The sequence below is a fragment of the Macrobrachium rosenbergii genome, chromosome 18, assembly GCF_040412425.1.
Source record: "Macrobrachium rosenbergii isolate ZJJX-2024 chromosome 18, ASM4041242v1, whole genome shotgun sequence".
In the NCBI taxonomy this organism is placed as follows: domain Eukaryota; kingdom Metazoa; phylum Arthropoda; class Malacostraca; order Decapoda; family Palaemonidae; genus Macrobrachium; species Macrobrachium rosenbergii.
The window spans coordinates 2,114,234-2,133,170 of NC_089758.1; the positions used below are offsets into that span (position 1 = coordinate 2,114,234).

The 18,937-nt window shown below is 38.2% G+C and overlaps 1 protein-coding gene and 1 pseudogene across 1 annotated transcript in view; both read right to left on the reverse strand.

Moving 5' to 3' along the window:
- The window catches only part of LOC136847935 (rRNA-processing protein UTP23 homolog), a 33,767-nt gene that overhangs the window by 7,729 nt on the left and 7,101 nt on the right, over nt 1-18,937 (reverse strand). The window lies entirely within an intron of this gene.
- Nucleotides 6,322-18,038, reverse strand: LOC136847924 (rRNA-processing protein UTP23 homolog; annotated as a pseudogene).

An 18,937-nucleotide genomic window follows, 5' to 3' on the forward strand; every position in this document is an offset into this window, starting at 1 on the left:
GTAATAAATAAGTTTTTCTTAAGGGATCACTGTTACCTTTAGAGTATTCAGTCGTAACAATATATATATATATATATATATATATATATATATATATATATATATATATATATATATATATATATATATATATATATATATATATATATATATATATATATATATGTATATATATATATATTCTACCAGTGAACAGGGGCACAGAAGCTAGTGCCTAAATATATGGTTTCAACGTTTAAATAGTGTTTTATGGCCCTTCTTATATTCATATATATATATATATATATATATATATATATATATATATATATATATATATATATATATATATATATATATATCTTAGAAGAATAAGCACCTCATGATATGTCTAGAAAAAGGTAGTACTACAACTGACACGAGACAAAGGAATAAAATACAATGAAATGCATGAAACAATAAAAATTCAGAAATTTCACTTATTTTTGGAAGCTACTGATTAGCAGTGTAAGACTATAAAATACCTTTACTAAATTAGTTTGTGCCATTTGAGTGTACTTTGGTCGTTCTTATAAATTTGGCCGATCAGAACTGGTGTTTCGGAAAGTTTATTTTTAAGGTACATATGTTGCACTGGAACTACAGAGTTAACAAAATGAAAAGGCGATCCCCCTACTGATCACATGACCTTGGGCGGCCATATTGAGACAGCCAATCCAGCACATATTCAATACTTTAATGATGAGATCATAAAGAAGTGCATTGCATTTTCCCCTTCTCATTTGATTATTAAAAGAACATGTTATTTTTTTACAGGTAAATTTGTCACAATTGCACAGCATATTTCAAAATATTATTGTTTTTATTTCTGTTATTATTATTTTTCTATTTTCCTTATAATTCGCTTTTCGGGCTCAGTGATGTTGGTCAGCAACTGGCCGATCTTTATATTGAAAAAAGGATAGTGTGTGGAATGCGGGAAGTCTTTTACTGAAATATCCAATTAGAAATCCTTCGTCGTCTCGATTCAGGTTCTACTTCAGGTACCGTCAACATGTTTCGACCAGCTCGTTGGTCATCCTCTGGGCGTGGTTGAAAAAGATCTGGAGAAACAAGGCGCTTTTGTTGGTGAATTATGATTGGCTGTCCAGGACAGGCTATCTCGGGTGGAGCCTTCTCTCCCATGTTGATGTTCGGGGCTCGTCTTGTGTGCGAGCGGCATTGTAGTGCTGGGGATGGATGGGAGAATTTCGATCCTCATATGCCAAATTTTGATTCGCTCGTTCGCTATGGGGGTCACTCGGTGCAGGTCTCCTGGAGGCTGTGGGGAGGAGAAAGGTTTCCTGCGTAATGTTGAGGGTTGGTTTCTCCTTCCCAGGGTGCAATGCTTCCAAGAGGCGCAGGCGGCGGTGGTCCGTAGTTTGGTCAATTATTTCCATATTTGTGATTATATCTTTTCTTGCAATTCTTTGGTTATGGGCGGTCCTGGCATGGTTAATAATGGCTCCCTCTTGGGCGTGGCAGGAAATCCTCTTGGAGAAATGCATGGTGGTCATACAGATGTAAGAACCAAGGCATCCTCGGGCGGGGCATGAGTACCAGTATACCACCTTGGTTTTCTTCAAGGGGTCCTGCTGAGAGGGGGGCTGGATTGTTACGCATCAACTGGCTGCTCGTCTTCTTGCTCTTGTAACAAATAACCAGATGAATATTCTTGTTGGGGTCAATGGGGCTGATATTATTCTCGATGTGTTCATGGGCATCGAGGCGAGGTTCCTGCTGGTACCATTTATCGATGTTCACCTTGATAGACTCTTCTATATTCCGGTTTGGGTGTCCATTTGTCGACGAGGGTCTGGGCTACACGTTCCATGTCCCCATGTGTGTCATTCCAGGAGGAGCAGTGCGTGAGGGCCCTCCTGACGTAGGCGCTGATGGTGGACCGCTTATACCTCTCAGGGCACTTGCCTGCACAGTTCATACACATGCCCAGGTTCGTGCACTTCATGTAGACCTTTGTAGAGAAAGAGGCCTCTCTCTGCTCCACAAGGACATCAATGAAGGGGAGGCAGCGGTTTTGACTATGTTCGATGGTGAAACTGAGGCAGCTATGGTTGTGGAAAGCACGCCTCAGGTTCTCGATCTCCTCTTGTGAATTGGTGCTGACAAAGGTATCGTCGATGTTGTGCACGTACATCCTTGGCTGGTCTATGTCTTCGAATAGCCTTTGCTCCACAGTGCCCATATAAAAATTGGTGAAGAGGACTCCAAAGGAAGAACGCATTGCCACCCCATCAATCAGCACTGATCAAGACCCCTCTATAAATACCAACAAAAGCGCCTTGTTTCTCCAGATCTTTTTCAACCACGTCCAGAGGATGACCATCGAGCTGGTCGAAACTTGTTGACGGTACCTAAAGTAGAACCTGAATCCAGACGATGAAGGATTTCTGATTGGATATTTCAATAAAAGACTTCCAGCGTTCCACATACTATCCTTTTTCCAATATGAATATCGGCCAGTCGCTGACCAACATCCCTGAGCCCGAAAAGCGAATTATAAGGAAAATAGAAAAGATAATTGTATAAGATAAATTTGCATAATACAGCCATCCTTTTTATTATTATTATTCAGAAGATGAACCCTATCCATACAGAACAAGCACACGGGCCACCGATTTGAAATTCAAGCTTTCAAAGAATATGGTGTTCATTAGAAAGAAGTACCAGGAGGTAATGGGAAATATTGAAAGAAGAGATTACTTATTAAAAAAAGTAAATTAACAAATTAATAAATAAATACATAACAGTGGAGTAAATTATTAAAATACAAGGAGAATAGTATTAAGGTAGTAATGCATTGCATCTTTGCTTGATCTTCTAAAGCACCAATTGCCCAACATCCTCTGGGAGACTGTTCCACAGCCCTAATGTTTTGAGGAATAAAGGACCTCTGGATCTGATATGTTCAACAACAAAGAATATTTACTGCACATTGGTGCTGCTGCTCAGCATCTGGTTGCTATCGGCAGGAAAAGGGGGTCAGGGATCAATTGTGAATGTGAAGGATCCCTGTTAAAAAATAACTCATGAAAAAGTGACAAACAAGAGACTATCCATTGGTGGTCCAAGTCATAACTGCTACTATTATGAAAAACAGAAACCAACCACCACGAACCACTCTACCTAAAAGAGATAAATCTCTGGCAGAAAAAGACAGCCATACCAGAGAACAGTATTCTAGTAAAGGAAGGTCAAGTGACCTAAAACAGGTTGCACTGATTTTATCACTGTTATAAATATATGAGGCCTTAGGTACAATACCTAACTTTCGTGTGGCATTTGCTGACACTTTCATTAGATGTTTCTAAAAAGTAAGATGGAGTCAAGTTACAACAAGAATAGTTAAAGCTTCAGACTCATTCAGCAGAGTCCCAGCCACCTGATGGGGAAGATGGGGTGGAAAATCTGTAAGAGATTTGCTAACAAAATAAAGACTGGTAATAGGTACCCTTATGGATGCTATTCATAGTCCTAATATAGCTAATTTGTTCTTATATTTAGATGAAAATGCATTTTCAGTAATTAATCCTGTTGACAATAGATTAAAATGTAGTGACATGTACACTTTTAAATTCACTGACCATGCTGTACCACTGAATAATAGGGAATATTTTGAGACAGATATCAAAGTTACTTATAATACATTTTTAATAACTGAAATCTATGATTAAAAAGTTATTTTAATTATGACATAGGACCTCAAGCTTTTCAAATTTATCAGCTAGTATGCCTTCTCACATTTCTGCAGCTTTGCTTTCATATGTATGGAAGACAGGGACTTACTGAGCTGTCAACTTTCTTAAATAAACTTCATAATGGATTTCTGGTGCAGTTGAGTAACCATTGTGAGGTTTGAATATAAGAAATTACTACATAAAATTTCAAATTCGACAGTGCACTAAAGCATTTTCTTTAATAGGTTATTCTGTTACTACTACTGTACATAGTTTACATATTGGTACCATATACAAGTATGTAATGATATTTATTAAAAGCTTACCTTTTGCAGCCTACCACTACTATATCTATACGACTAGTATAGTTTGATGCTGTGATGCTGGAATACCAAGGACTGGCTATGTTTCTGTAAGTAGTATTTGTGTTATGTTAATAGTACATACTCCCATATGTACAATCCTACAATCTATTTGTTGTTATCTATCCGAAGCAGCCTATATTTTATCCATATACAGTAAATATTAATCTATGCTAAATATTCCACATTCTATGGTTATTTGAGGCACAGTACTAATTGCTTAGGTTCTGCTGCTATTAATTTTATCTTTTGAGGTACTGATATGCATATACAGTAGTTACGTGCACCACTTTCCTTATTAAGTATGAACTACCGTTTTTCCATCTATTGCTGAAGTTCCCTTCGTTTAAAGTAAATGTAAAAAATTGACAAGTGCATGTGTCAGGGAAAGCCAAGATTCAGGGTCAAATTCAACCCACTTCCTAGTGTGCAACACTTTTATTTTGTATACAACTTTTTTGTAAACATTTTTACCTTTCTCGAAAGTAGCCATATAACAAAATAAATTGTATGAACTATGAAACAGAAATTGGTCAAAAAATTTATAGGATACACCAACTAAATAATGTTCAGTATTACCTACACTAGTTTTAATGTTATTGTAGAATGAAAAAAGAACTGCGTACAGTACTAAAAGATTTAAATTCATTCATGTGAATCTGGCAGTTTAGTTTTGCTTTGCAGTTCCACAAATTACTGTTAGGGATACTGTGGTGAAGTGCTATTTTTTGCATTTTTCTTGCAACTTTTATTTATTGTATGGAAAAGGTACAGTACAATAATGTACACAACAATATAATCTTTGGAAGATAAGAAAACATACTACAAAGTTTAGTCAATACAGTATTCTAATTTACATAGCAATTGATCTCGTAAAAGAAATTCATTTGTTGTTGGCTGGTGAAGCACCTCATTTGACTTTCAATTAGTCTTCAGTGACTATTCTAAAAAGATATACTTCTAATTTGGCCATGCTAACACTTTGCTTATGTCAAATATTTAAATAATTTAAACCTGTGAGTAACTTTCATATTATGTATGAAATTTAGAGCAGAAGAATGATGGGTAATATTTATTGTAATCTTCAAGATGAATTCTCTAACATGATGTATTTGCCGGTAGCTGTTTTCATACTTTAAGCTATTATACTCAAATGTATACAGAACATATAATGCCTCCAATACTACCTGCTTATATTTCTAATGTCTTTATTTACACATATGTACTAAATGCTTTAACTGGTTAAACTATAACATTACTGGAGATTATATTTCTTTTTTTCTGCATTAAATTGTGTTGTACCCTACTGTTTCCCACGATATGACATATCAATTAAAGTGACATTTTTGAAACCAACACATGGGTAGACCAGTTGATTTATTGACGGCTTAAGATACCTTTTTAATGCACTCTTGACTTGTATCAGGAAGACGAAAAACAACGAAGAAATCATACTCAAATATGATACAACCTGTTAGTCAAACTATTTTCAGTACTATACTTCATTGCCATAGTCAGCTGAACAAAAAAACTTTTGAAGGCGCAGTTATCAGTGAGCGATTTAAGGTTTTCTAACTCTCTTTAAGTCACTTTGAGACAGATTCTTCCCTTGGAGAAGCTTGGCTCAACATTAGTCACTGAAAAATTTGAGATTTACTGTGCATGGGACAGTGGGAGGCAAAACAACTGACTGTAGTTTGCTCTCCAATGGCCCCACCTTGACAAACAGCTAAGTCTGCTCATTGATGTCTCTTCCTCTAGAGGGGCTAAGTGTGGGTGGATGTTAAACCGAGTTTCTCATCCTTGTGGTGGCCTCATAATACCTACTAATTACCACTTTGGTCTTCGAAAATCAGCTTTAGATTTTTCTTGTGATTCAATAATCTTTACACCTTTCTTAGGGTTCAAACACTATTTTTCCTTTCCTTGTTCCCCAGTTTGTCCATTGTGAGATAAAAATCTTGGGTCACTGGTCCCCTTAGCTTTGCACAATAAAAATGAAATCTCAGCTTTTGCTATTTCAGCACATAATAAGCACGTTACAGACATGCAAAAATTAATATCTAATTGAAAGTTATAGTTTAGAAATTCTTCAGTCAAGTAAACATAGCATAAATAAACATCCTCACCTTAAAATATGCCTTTTATTTATATGTTCAAAACCAATGTGTATAATTTCAAAAAACATTCCATTTCAAGTGCAGAAGACAATATCAAAGGTGTAATGAAAATTAAATTAACAGTCAACTGGTTGGTGCTTGAAAAATTCTTAATGAATTACTGTTCTTCTTTTTCTGTCTTCCTCTTAATTTTACCATATCCTTTTCTTCACCTGGCTTTGGGAAGCCTTTCTTACGAGGAAAATGACGCTTTTTCCTAAGCTTTTTCTTCTTGGCTTCTGGCTGATCACTATTTTCTTCCCCTAAATACTTTCTCTTCATTGCTTGCAATGTGCTTTCTTCATGACGAGACACAGAACTGTGAAAATGTGAAATATGCATTATAAAACTAACATTACTTCTTGTGGCATTACGAATCCATTACTTCAGATGAGTCAGTCTCTTTTTCATGCACAAAAAAACCAGATAAAGAAGAATGCAGCTCACTGGTTGCACACCTGGGCTCCCAAGTCCCTCAACTAGCAGGAAATAGTAATTTTGAGTATGTCTGCTGGTCTGAACAGACGTCACCTTTGCTCCCCAACACTTGATCAGTTCTTGCTTTTTCTTATTAAATCTTTGCTTCTTCACTGTTTAGCCCATATTACCCTTCAGTCCTTCATTTTAAAGAAGGTTTTGGCTCATTTACTTATAATCTGAATCCTTCAGGCTTTAAATAAGTGTATCAAGTACTACTTGTTTGAATTTCCCTCTGAGTCTTACTGTTGCTGGTAGTGCTTACTGTGGCCTCCATTTTATTTGAACAGCTGTTCTGGTCATATTTTCTGTTAGTTAGGAATTTAATCTTTCACAAAAACAATTTTGAGTATTTAAAATTAAAATCATCATGTATAAGCTAATCTAACTCAGTAACATTTTGCTCAAAGTTCTCTGACCTTTTGCTATTACTTATTTCATATAATCTTTTGTTTCTTCAACTTTATTCTTTTGTAATCATGTAATGGTTTCTGATTACTGTAACATAATCAACATTTTCTGACCAAACTGATCTCAAGAAATTTTAGCATAGTCGTATTGGTTCTGAGGTGGTATAGTTTAGTGATTGGGCTATCTTACTGAGGATTCATTTTGGCATTTGTTAAATCATTCATATTTTCACTATAGATGCATACCCAGACCTATCATGGATGGTGGCATAGTCTCATATCAAGCAAGAGGGACCTGATTTACTGTGTAATGCCTGTAAAGAGTCAGAAGTTTGTAGCCAGGATGTGTCTTACATGAACTGTACGTTATGACTGGTCACAACTCAGTGGCAACAATATAATAGTAAAAAGTGTTGTAAGGCCTGAAGAGTTTTAGGAAGGCTCATTATCATCTGTTGCAGTTATGTCCTTAACCACTTCTGTTTCAAGCAATCTACCTCTCAAGGTTTAATTATTCAGTTCCATTGCCACCAAGGCTTCCAGATAGGGAGGTTGAAAAGCTAACTTTTAACTTCGTTGCATAACCAAATGGATTTGGGGGTTACATTAACTTTTGAGTGAATCTGCCTGATGATTTGCTTCCCCTCATAGATCAACTCTCTCTCTCTCTCTCTCTTGTCATTTGCTACGTAAACACAAGTATTGTTCAATGTAACTTTCGGCTTTTGTCTTTGTAAAGTTTACCTTTGTCATGTCTTTTCTTTCCTAAAAAACATACAAAGCATCATACTGTAGCTACCAGTTGGGCAGCAGGTAAAACTGTTAATGCTCAGTGATTGGCTACGATACTTCCTGCCGTTCCAGACAATAGCATTTCTTAATGATGGTACATACTGTGCGCAAGTTAAACTGGTTACAAGTTAAAAACATTTCAGTTCAGTACAGTATATATAAAATAAAAATATAAATGAAAAGTTTTTATCTACATTTGGTAAATAAAAAGGAAAAGCGGTACCACGATGAAGCGGAGGAACAGTAGCTATCTCAAATCAGTAATGAACATTACAAATTTTAAATCAGCTGACCCTCTTGATTGTCTGTCTTATCTGATGTCAGGCTAATGAGGTCAGGCTTTACGAGTCAACTGTATTATCTTAAAAATTTGTGATTTTCCCTACAATACTACCTTCATCTATTATAAGAAACCCATTCCTTCAGAATGAGAACTGTCTCATTTAAAGAAAAAGACCAGCTTGGAGGCAGTGTATTGTGCAAAATCCCATACAGATGTTCTACCAACCACCCCTCTTGTTAAAAAAAGAGGACAGAGGAAGTCATATCTACTGGCTAATGAAAGCCAGATTGGACCCTAATAACAGGTGCCTGCATCTGGCCTGACCAGCGAGAATCTGTCCATTGGCTGCTGTGAGGAAGAAGATAGGAAGGAAAGAGTACTTGTCATAGAAAGAGGTAAAGGTGGTTTGGTGGTGCCAAACATCTGCTACCTCAATACCTGTGAGGTATGCCAGAGAGGGGCCAATGACAAACTTTGTGAGCCCTTGCATGATATACAAAGTTGTACACTCACTTGATGAATTTCCAAAGCCAGAATGTGGTTGTTTTCTTGGATACTTCTCCTTGTGCTTGCTGGTGCTGATATTAATGAACTAGACACTCAGCTGAAGGTGCTGAATCCAGTGCAAGTAGTAAACTTCACACAGGCCCCAACACCTTATCTTGATTGTTATCAAATAAGGCTTGAAGAGAAGGGATAGAGAAAGCCTAACTCACTTTAAGTTTTTGCTACAGTTTGCTCAGGATTGAACAAAATTGAGAGGGATCTCCATCCCTCCAAGTGTAGTGCAAAGTAGGAGAGAACATGCAATTTGCCCACCCTATGCCAATGCCATGCAATTTGCCCACGCCAATGCCAAACATCCCTATCCTTTGCCTTCCCCAGGGGTTTGTAAGATTGTAAGATGCCTGGGTGAGACTACAGAGGGATGAGTTATATCCCATTCTACAACCCGGTTTGCAGGTGGGCAAGACCATCTGAAGCTTCTTTAGCGTCACGTGGGCCTCCAGTGAGGTAGGTGGTCCATGCCTTCAGCTGGAAGACCTGGGATAGAGGCTAATAAGTGGCCAGCTTAAACTAGGAACACTGATTGGGGCTTATCAAAATAGAAAGTAGACTGGAAACTGTGCAATCTGCTGAATAGTGTTTCACTGCCTGAAGATGCCTCTTACATGGTAACCACCCAGAAAATAGCCCTCTGCCTGGTAAACATCTGCCACACATAACCTGAAGGTATCCGACATCTTCCATGCAATCCTGACAGAAAAGCCTTTCTCTTACAAGAGAAGCTGGATAATCTCCAGCCAGTGACTACATGAACTGATAATAACTGAGCAGATGCAGCTGTTGAAGAAGTGTGAGCCATTTGGTCGTGGTTGCTAGTGTTAAAACGCCTATCTAGTTCAAGTGAAGGCCCTCAAGGATGCTCCTCTAAAGGGATTCTGCATGGCAAACATTTTCCCTAATAAGTTTCCTCAAGCCAGGTTTCTTACATGTATTAGCTTATCCTGTGACTGTTTCATGGCAAAAATGCAACTTCCTCCTACCTTCAACCAGTACCTTAACTTAGGTTCCATCCTTGAATGTTCTGCTATGGGTCAAGGAGAACCCTGTAAGAATCCACTGGAATGCATACGACAGATGTGTCTAAAAACATTACTTTGTTCTGGCTACATGAAGCACAGTAAATGGCCCATATTTGCAGGGGATGCTTACCCAACCCCCTGCAAATAGCTAAAATCTGCAAATACTTAAAACCCCTCTAAAAACACTTATAGCTGCCTATTTGGATTGTTCAAACACAAAAAAAAAAAAACCCTCTAAAAATGCTTATAACTGAGTATTTTAATAGTTTTATCACAAAAAGTGCATTCAGTCATGAAAATTATATGAACTACAGTAATTAGTGAATATTTTTCAGTGAAAAATACCGCGAATGGGCGAATTTTCTGAGAATAATGTGCATATACGTTCCACAGAGAAATCCGTGAATAGGTGAGTCCACGAATCGTGAGAACGCGAATACGGAGGGTTTACTGTAATATAAAGAGCTTATGATGATATTCCCAAACTCACAGTATCCAGCTTAAAAGCCAGGAGTAAGAAACTGGAGCTGGCCTTTAAAAGAAATTCTGGTTTGTGGAGGTTAAGAGATACCTTTCAGAGTTGTTACCTTTGGGTTCTGAACTGGAAATCCTTTGACTTGTTCTCAATTGGAGCTTTGTGGAAACTAGAGATAACTTTGAGCATTGTTGCACCTTTGGGTTCTGACTCATCAATCCTCTGACTTGTTCTCAACTGCTGGCTGAATTTTACTTTTCTTAAAAGTAGACAATTCTCTTGACTTCTGACTCTCACATCATTCTCATCGGCTTGGTGCTTGTTGCAAAGTGTTGTCAGCTGAGTAATCTACTGAAAGAGTAGTAACGGTAGTCCCAAGAACTCCAAGACTCTTGGACAGGCTGTTCAGAGTTTACTAGCTCAAAGTCCTGAGTCAATGTCTGAATGATAGCTACTCAGCCAGTTCTAAAAATATAGGTTTTTACTTAAAATATTTTTCTGCTTTGAAAATGGATTTCTTGGTATAACTCCATCCCCTTACAAGATAATTTACCCTCCTGACCCAGCTTGCAGAGTGGTCAGACAACACTGGAATGACAATTTTATACCAACTGAGGGATTTGGGAGCCTGGAAAGTTGGATTCTTCTTTTGAGTACTTCTATAATAATGAGATGACACACCTTAGGATAGTCATAAATTGTTGGGTTTCTACAAATAATATATATATATATATATAAAGGGTTTCAAAAATAGTATTTTCTGCTTTCCTTACGGAACTAAAATTTCTTAGAATGTAAAAACATCCCTGCCTTAATTGATAGCATTTCACTACTTGCCTGTTACCCAAATAAAATAAGTGACAAATTTGACAAACCTCAACTCCTGAGAATATTTTTACCTGTAGCTTTCCTTCACAATAGTTTGCGATTTATAGGTAGGTTTTTCAAGAACTGTCGCCTGTTTGTTCAGGCTGATGATTGGTGTCCCTGGAACTGAATTATGTATCTGATGTTTCAAATCTTTATCTTGTAAAGCTACTACATACCTGTGAGGAAGACAGAACCATTATCACTATATTTTGAAAATGAATAACAATTATGAAATGTGTTAAATATACAACAACAATGTTGGGAAAGAAAGGAAATAACACTTAAGGCTCTTTAGACAAAAATACTGCATATTTCAAACTTTATGAAGGTAGCCCAAAACTTATTTGTATTATAATTTGTTCCTTGGTAGTTATAGGCTGATTTGGTTATAAATGAAGTTTTCATAATAAAACTAATATTGTAATACTTAGCCCCAATCCCACTAGCCGAACAACTCTCAGTACCCATCCACTATAGTAGGAATTTTAACAATAGCAGTTACCAACAACTGCAGGTAAAATCTTGTCATGAGCTACTGTAACAAACGGTTGGCAGCTGACACAGGTGTCTTGTGACCGCCCCATTTTTTCGTCAATTGCTTTATTCAAGGTCAAAATTGATGTGGGGGAAGGAGGTGTGGAATCATTCAATTGTTCAGGTAAGTATTACAATATTAGTTTTATTATGAAAGCTTCATATTCCAATACACTCCTGAACACCTGGTGTAGCGATTAACAACATTTACAGGAGGAGGATCAATTCTGTACCGCCTGACAACGCAGAGATGGTAGCTCATCAATCTGCTCTGCATAAGATATCCATTTAGCCAAACACTCCCATATCAATCAATGGTTTCAGTGAAGAGACATTTGGAGAATACTTTGATCAGTCAAGTCAGTACTCTCTGCTAGGATACCTATCTAGTTAAACACTCACCTTATCAATCGTTGCTTTTGGTGATGAGACATGATGGAGAAGTACTTTGATGGCCCATCAGGTCCGTGCTGTCTCAATCCGTCGACCTCCCATGTGGTTCTTCCAGAACCTCTCATGTATGGAGAATGCGGTGACCTCCCATGTGGCTATTCATAGCCTCTCATGTATGGAGGAAATGAAGCAGTGTGCCGAGCAGCTGATCCTCGGATAAGGTCCGACGATTGATGAAGCGAAGAAGTATCTCGTGCCCGACGAAATAGCCCACAGCCTACTAGAATACCCCCTTGGACTCGTAGAGAAGCTATCAAAGACTAAGATACTTAAAACATACTAAACCTAAGTTCATGTGATTATATTATCACTGTTGCCTAAGAATTCTAAAGACTAAAAAAATCCTCTATCTGGTTAACCAAGAATCTCTTCACTATGTGACTACCCACCAGCTAAATAAACGCCCCTAGAAGATAGACTTAGCATGCGTGGCCTAAGAATAACCCTCCGCGCTAGCGAATACCACCTCAGCTAAATGAGCAGCACCCTAGATAATAGACTTATTACGCTACATGAGCAAAATAGTGTGACATCTCAAGATCTAAGTCATTGGTGTTGCTACTGTTATTTACTACTAAACTATAACTGAAGTTTGATGTTCGGCGGGCGTTCTCACATTCAAAGGTTTGTGGACAATGAGGCCCGCCCACAAGTCAGGTTCGAACAGACTTTCTTCAAACCGTTCGACAATGTGATCGACAACCAAATACCCAATTCACGTTCGAACATCACTTCAAACAAAGGTCTCGAACGCGTTAAACTGAACCGTTGACGTGTAAACCCCTTGAAGAAATAGCCTTCCGAACCTACGGCGTTATGCCCCCTCAGCTAAATGAGCACTTTTAACATAATAGACTTAGCCGCTAAACACTGTGGGCGAATCGAACATCACTAAGTAAAATGAGTAAAAACACTGAGAGCGGACTTCCAAGTAGCTGCTTCCAGAATAGGCGGTAGTAAATAATTCCTGGGAAAAGGAGAGATGAACTGGACATACTCCCGAATACTGTGCAGTCAAGAAAATACAGAAGCTGAGAAGACAGCGAAGAACAACCCTGAGAAAACCCTCCGAAAAAACTAATCACACATTTTCTGACAGTGGACGGGTGGATCGAGGAGACCAAGTGTGTCTTGAGCGGAAGGGTTTAACAACCCTTGATAAATAGACTTTTAATGCTCCCGGACATAAGGTATCTCTGCTGGATCACAGTAATGAACGCAGCAGATACAAAACTTTAAGCGAACGAGGCAAATTTTAACCTCCGACTCTGTCATCGCCGCAAATTCGGAAGACAGACAAATATGTATCATTCTCATTTCAGGAACCCACACCTAGAAACTGCCTGAGCTCACCCAAGCCCTTTGGCTGAAGCTAAAGCTGTGAAAGGGCAACTACTCCAGTGTCTTAGCGTTACAGTTTCAATAGGATCAAAAAGCAGGGAAAGCAAGATAAATATTGAAATACTTCAATAAGTCCCAATAAGAGCGCCAGTGACGGCAAAAACGGGGCGTTCAATCTTACAGGGCAATCGCGATTATCTTACTCTTGAAACTTCAGGACTGTGAAACTAATATACGCTAATCGTTGAGCGGTAGTCAGCAATGGCCGAATATGAAAGACTCTTGATTTTCGGAGGAATAAAGGAAAATCCGCTATTTTGGCTATGGAAGGTCAGAGATGGAATGACCTTCCTTACAACACTAACTTCTATACCATTCTAGCTGAACCTGGTAAAGGTTAGGGTTGACTTAACCTAAAGAAAACTATTTAGGCACAGTTTTGGGGGTCCCGGACTGTTTAGCGGCTCTCTCTACAGTTGCCTTGCAGCTAGGTCACTAGCGAGGGTTTGAAAATAACAGAAGAATGCGGTCGTCTGAGTAGTAGTAGTTTACGCATTGGTAGGGACAACGGAACTTCCGTAAGGGAGCTCTAGGAGTTCGAGCCAAGCGTGTTAAGGCGAGGCTATTGAGTCAGGTCATCTTGACACTCTCCGTATTTCCTATTACTTGATTAATGAGACCGGATGGAGGAAGGCATACACTACGTGTGATTCCAACGTAACATCACCTTGGTGACTACTGAAATGGGGATACCCTTGAGAAATAATCCCGAGCAAGGGTTGCGCATGCCGAAGGGATGGAACAAAGACCCTGCGGCCAAAATCTGCCAGAAACAGGTCTTCACCTGTCCGAAGCTCCTCCTGCCCGGAGAAGACTGTACTAAGGAAGGGAAAGGCGGGAGGCATAGGAATAACAGATGCATAAAGTTACCTGAGAGGAAAGCAAAATCGAAGGAAGGGAAAAGCGGAAGATCACGGAAGCGCAGGAAGGGCCGGACAGAAGAAAAGGGCGAAGGGAAAAAGGGGTAACAGAAATGTAGGGAGCAGGAGATGGGCGACAGATAAGAAGAAAACTTAGAACAAAAGGAAAGAAGGCACACCCGAACCTGGCCTCCCTAAAATAATCCTGAAAAGCATATCCAACACTAATTCTGGACACTACTGTGTCACATACTCTCTAATGTTAGAGAAAGATTTGAGAAAAAAATATATCCTCTCTCCAGGGCTGTACCGTCGAAAAAAAAGCCCCGTTAAAGTCAATCCAGGTCTTCACCACAAGTCAAAATAGAAGAAGTCAGGCAATAAGATTAAAACCTTGCACTGCAGAAAGCAAACAACCTTCGACAGCGCGAACAAAAAGCAATTGGCGAAAATGGGGCGTGTGCGCGCACCACCTGTGTCAGTGTTGCCAACCGTTTGTTATGGTAGCTCAAGTGACAAGATTTTACCTGCAGTGTTAGTAGCGCTGGCTGTTAAAATTCCACTATAGTGGGATGGAGTGATTGAGTTGTTCGGACTGGTGGGATTAAGGGCTAATTCAGGTGTTCAGGTGTGTATTGCAATATATATATTAAATTAAAACAATCTGAACATTAGAAAAAACTGAAAAGTCACAAAAAATAATGTTACTAAACTCGGTTTTTTTGCGAGGCACATTTGCACCCCGAATCGCGGGGTGTCCTTTTGGCTCGGAAAAGTTTCCTGCTAGCTGATTGAGTTGCAAATATTTTGTCGAATAGCATCATTGCTTTCAAATAATTACCAAGTAATGTGATCAAACTTACTTTCTAACCTAAATTTCTCCTCAGATATGTGTTTTGTCAATAAATAATGTTAACGAATAAAGAGATTATAAAGGATTGTATTAGTAAGTCTAAATTTAATAACAACACCATTGAAGTCAACGACAGGAGCTTGTTTTTGGATATGCGCTGCATAATTTTTTACTTTTCACATATTTTAACACCAATGGGATAAATTACACTAAGCATAAGAAAAACATGTTATTATAAACTTTCTTTGAATACCAAGTCTACTAAAAACATGGAATTAATAAAACTCGCTATTATCAAACTTCCAGGAGGTAAAAAGGAACAGCCTGCGGCCTAGGCGGGAAAAACTATCACAGAGTGATTGTCATTGCAGCATTTTCCTGATTTATGTAAATGTGAAATCAGTGTTACGTTACTTAGATTACTTTTATGGCTATATCTGCAATGAAAAGTTTCTGTGCTTCTTTTGTAAAGTGCAGCTAATAAAAATATATTTAGCAGACATTAACAACTTACTCTTTCATGTAAGTTACAGCAGACAATGCGAGATAAAAACTTTTTTTCTTATTTGCGTTCTATTCAGGACACATATAAAGGTTAACACGAGTTTCTGCGGATATTTTGAAGTAAAGAATATGTGACTGAGTGATGAATATGTACTACACACATACTGCCATTTTAAGTTAGCTGGCTATGCGTCTACTGTCCAAATACCGGCGGGGATGGAAGGGAGGGGGAGGGTATCGCGTTGTAACTCGGTGAAATTATGAATTCGTTTAATTATGATTTTTATGCAATTTATGGAACACTACAGTATCCTCAAACCAAAATGGTGCTATTAATAGAATCTATACCTTTACGACAAAATTAGCAAATCCTTTCTATACGGACTTACATCATAGGCCTACATACACCAAGCAACTTATATCAAGCATCAGCTACTGTTTACTGTTACTCCTTACCTTAAAGAGTTAAGCAAATTTTATTGCAATTGTCAAAAAATGGTGTAAGACACATAGACATAGAGCTAGCCTAGTTTGAAATCTGTGCAAGAAATAAAGCCATAATAAGGAAGTACATTATTATGTAAAAAGAAAAAAAGAAGCGTCTTCATATCTATCATCATATTTATCATAATGATATAACAAAGGCTTCAGCACAAAAGCCAATAAAAGATGATATGTATCTGAAAAGTTTTCTTGCCCATCAACATTTGCTGGCATGTGGATACCATATGAATAACTAGGCCTACTTATCTAGGTAATTTTATCTAAATTTTATCTAATGCCACAGGCTGTTCCTTTTACCTCCCGGAAGTTTTCACTAATAGCGAGTTTTATTAATTCCATGTTTTTAGTAGACTCTGGTATTCAAAGAAAGTTTATAATAACATGTTTTCTTATGCTTAGTGTAGTTTATCCCAATTGGTGTTAAAATATGTGAAAAATAAAAAAATTATGCATTGTGCATCGAAAGCAAGCTCCTGTCGTTGACTTGGCGTGTGTTGTTATTAAATTTTAACTTACCGTCACAAATCCTTTATAAACTCTTTATTCGTTAACATTATTATTGACAAAACATATATCTGTGGGGAAAATTAGGTTAGTAAATAAGTTTCGATTCACATTACTTAGTAATTATTTGAAAACAATGTTGCTATTCGGACAAAATATTTACAACAATCCAGCTGGAAACTTTTCCCGGGCTAAAGGGCACCTGCAATTGATTACAAATGTGCCCGGTAAAAAACCAAAGTATAGTTAATATTATAATGAAACACAAAGGGCTATTTCTAGCTGGTAATATAAAAACCAATCAATATTGGGCTAAGCATGAATTACTAATAACCTAACTCTACCAAGATAAAATTATTTGAAAAAATACAAAGTTATTCATACATACTTCTTAGGATTATCATCTTTAAGAGGGACATAATGCACTGAGCAGCAGGTACAGGTTTCCCTTCATGACCACCTTTACAATTGCAAACTGCTGACGATTAGCCATGATGCATACCAAGACTGATCCTGCAGAGATAAAGAATTTAACTGAAAAGTACAACTTCAAAAGTGCCACTTTTAATTAAAAGCTAAAAATAGCATCCTTCAAAGAATGAGTAAATCAAGATTTGGTTTATATCTATCATATTACAAATTTTGTCACAATAAAGAAAAAATATGTCACTTTGTACTAATTTTTGCCAAGTTTCTCCACTTCATAATAATACATGGTGTGGTGACAATTTTTTAGTTTCTTATCATCTAGAAATATTAGGAATCTGTTCCTTTATGATAATCCTGGCCTGTAATAATAAAATAAACATGTTGAAGGTAAACTAGAATACAGTATGTTTCAAATTGCAATAGTTTGATTTTGTTTCAATATAAACCTATCACTTTACAAGAGTCTCATCTGTGCATCTGTGCTCATTATTCAGCTGTGAGGAACACTACCAACTAGCCAGGTATGCATCTAGAACACTCAGCAACCCTGGTGGTAGTTAAATCCTTCCCATTGATTCTATTTTAGCAAATATATTCTTGTTTTTTCTCAAATTCAATCTGTATAGTTATGCCCTTTATTTCATATTTAACTATTATTGTTATTATTATTATTCAGCTGAATCCCTATTCATATGGGAAACAACCCACAGGGGCCCACTGACTTTGAAATTCCAAAGCTACTCATTACACTTGCAGTGCGTGCTGACCTCGTGTCTCTCCTCGCTACTTGATCCTCTGTGGCATGGATGGAAAGCATGCCATCACTAATTCATACAATCCAAGCCCCTCGTATCTGTGCTAATCATGCTAGTAGTTCTGGAAGGATGCACTGCTACTTTCTGTTACTCAGGTAACTCCTCTTGTGCCACTGATATTAGGGCTCTTTATCAACTGGAGTCTGGATGTAGCTACTCACCTGACTCAAAATCAAGGGTTGCCTTCTAAGCCTGGAATACATGGATTACTGACCAGTCTCCCTTTCATGAAGGACGACTGGTGCCTCAGTAATCCATGCTTTCAAATTCAGAGGTGACCTTGGACAGGAAGTAGTCGAAACAACTGAAGCATGAGCTATAAGAGATCAGGAGACTTGACAACCTCCATGTTTGCTTGCAATTGCATAAGTAATATTCATTGTGTTACAGATAGTAAATTGTTACTTTAATATTCCAAAAAGTGGAGAGTAATTTTTCTCGAGGACGAAAAATAATCTCATGATCCGCAGGCGCGAGCACGCATCCTCGCAGCCTGAGACGCCAACAAGGTTTCGCCGGCGGGACGCCAGATCGGTGGGGGTCCCCAACCCTCTGGCAAGCCGGTTACGCCCATTCCCAAGTCCTGGAGTTCGGCAGAGGTTCAGACCCAGAGGCATTGTAGGCCGATCTGGACGCCCCCCTCCACAACACTGGGACTACTACACTTCACTGCACTTTCGATCGCCAACACCTTAGACTCCAAGGTACGCACGAGTTCGCAATTCATGCTAGGGCATTACCTTCGCAGACGCAGACCCAGCAGGGTTAGAAGGCGATTCACAGGAAAGGAGAAGCATTAGTGGTGGTTAACAGGAGATAAATTAATACCCTGACTCCCACCTACCGATACACTTCTGGAGAAGACCTCTTACACGATCACGCCTAGCTTATAACGTATGAATCGCACGCTTCCAATCAGAATCAGGCAACCATTCACACTCCTTTGCAGC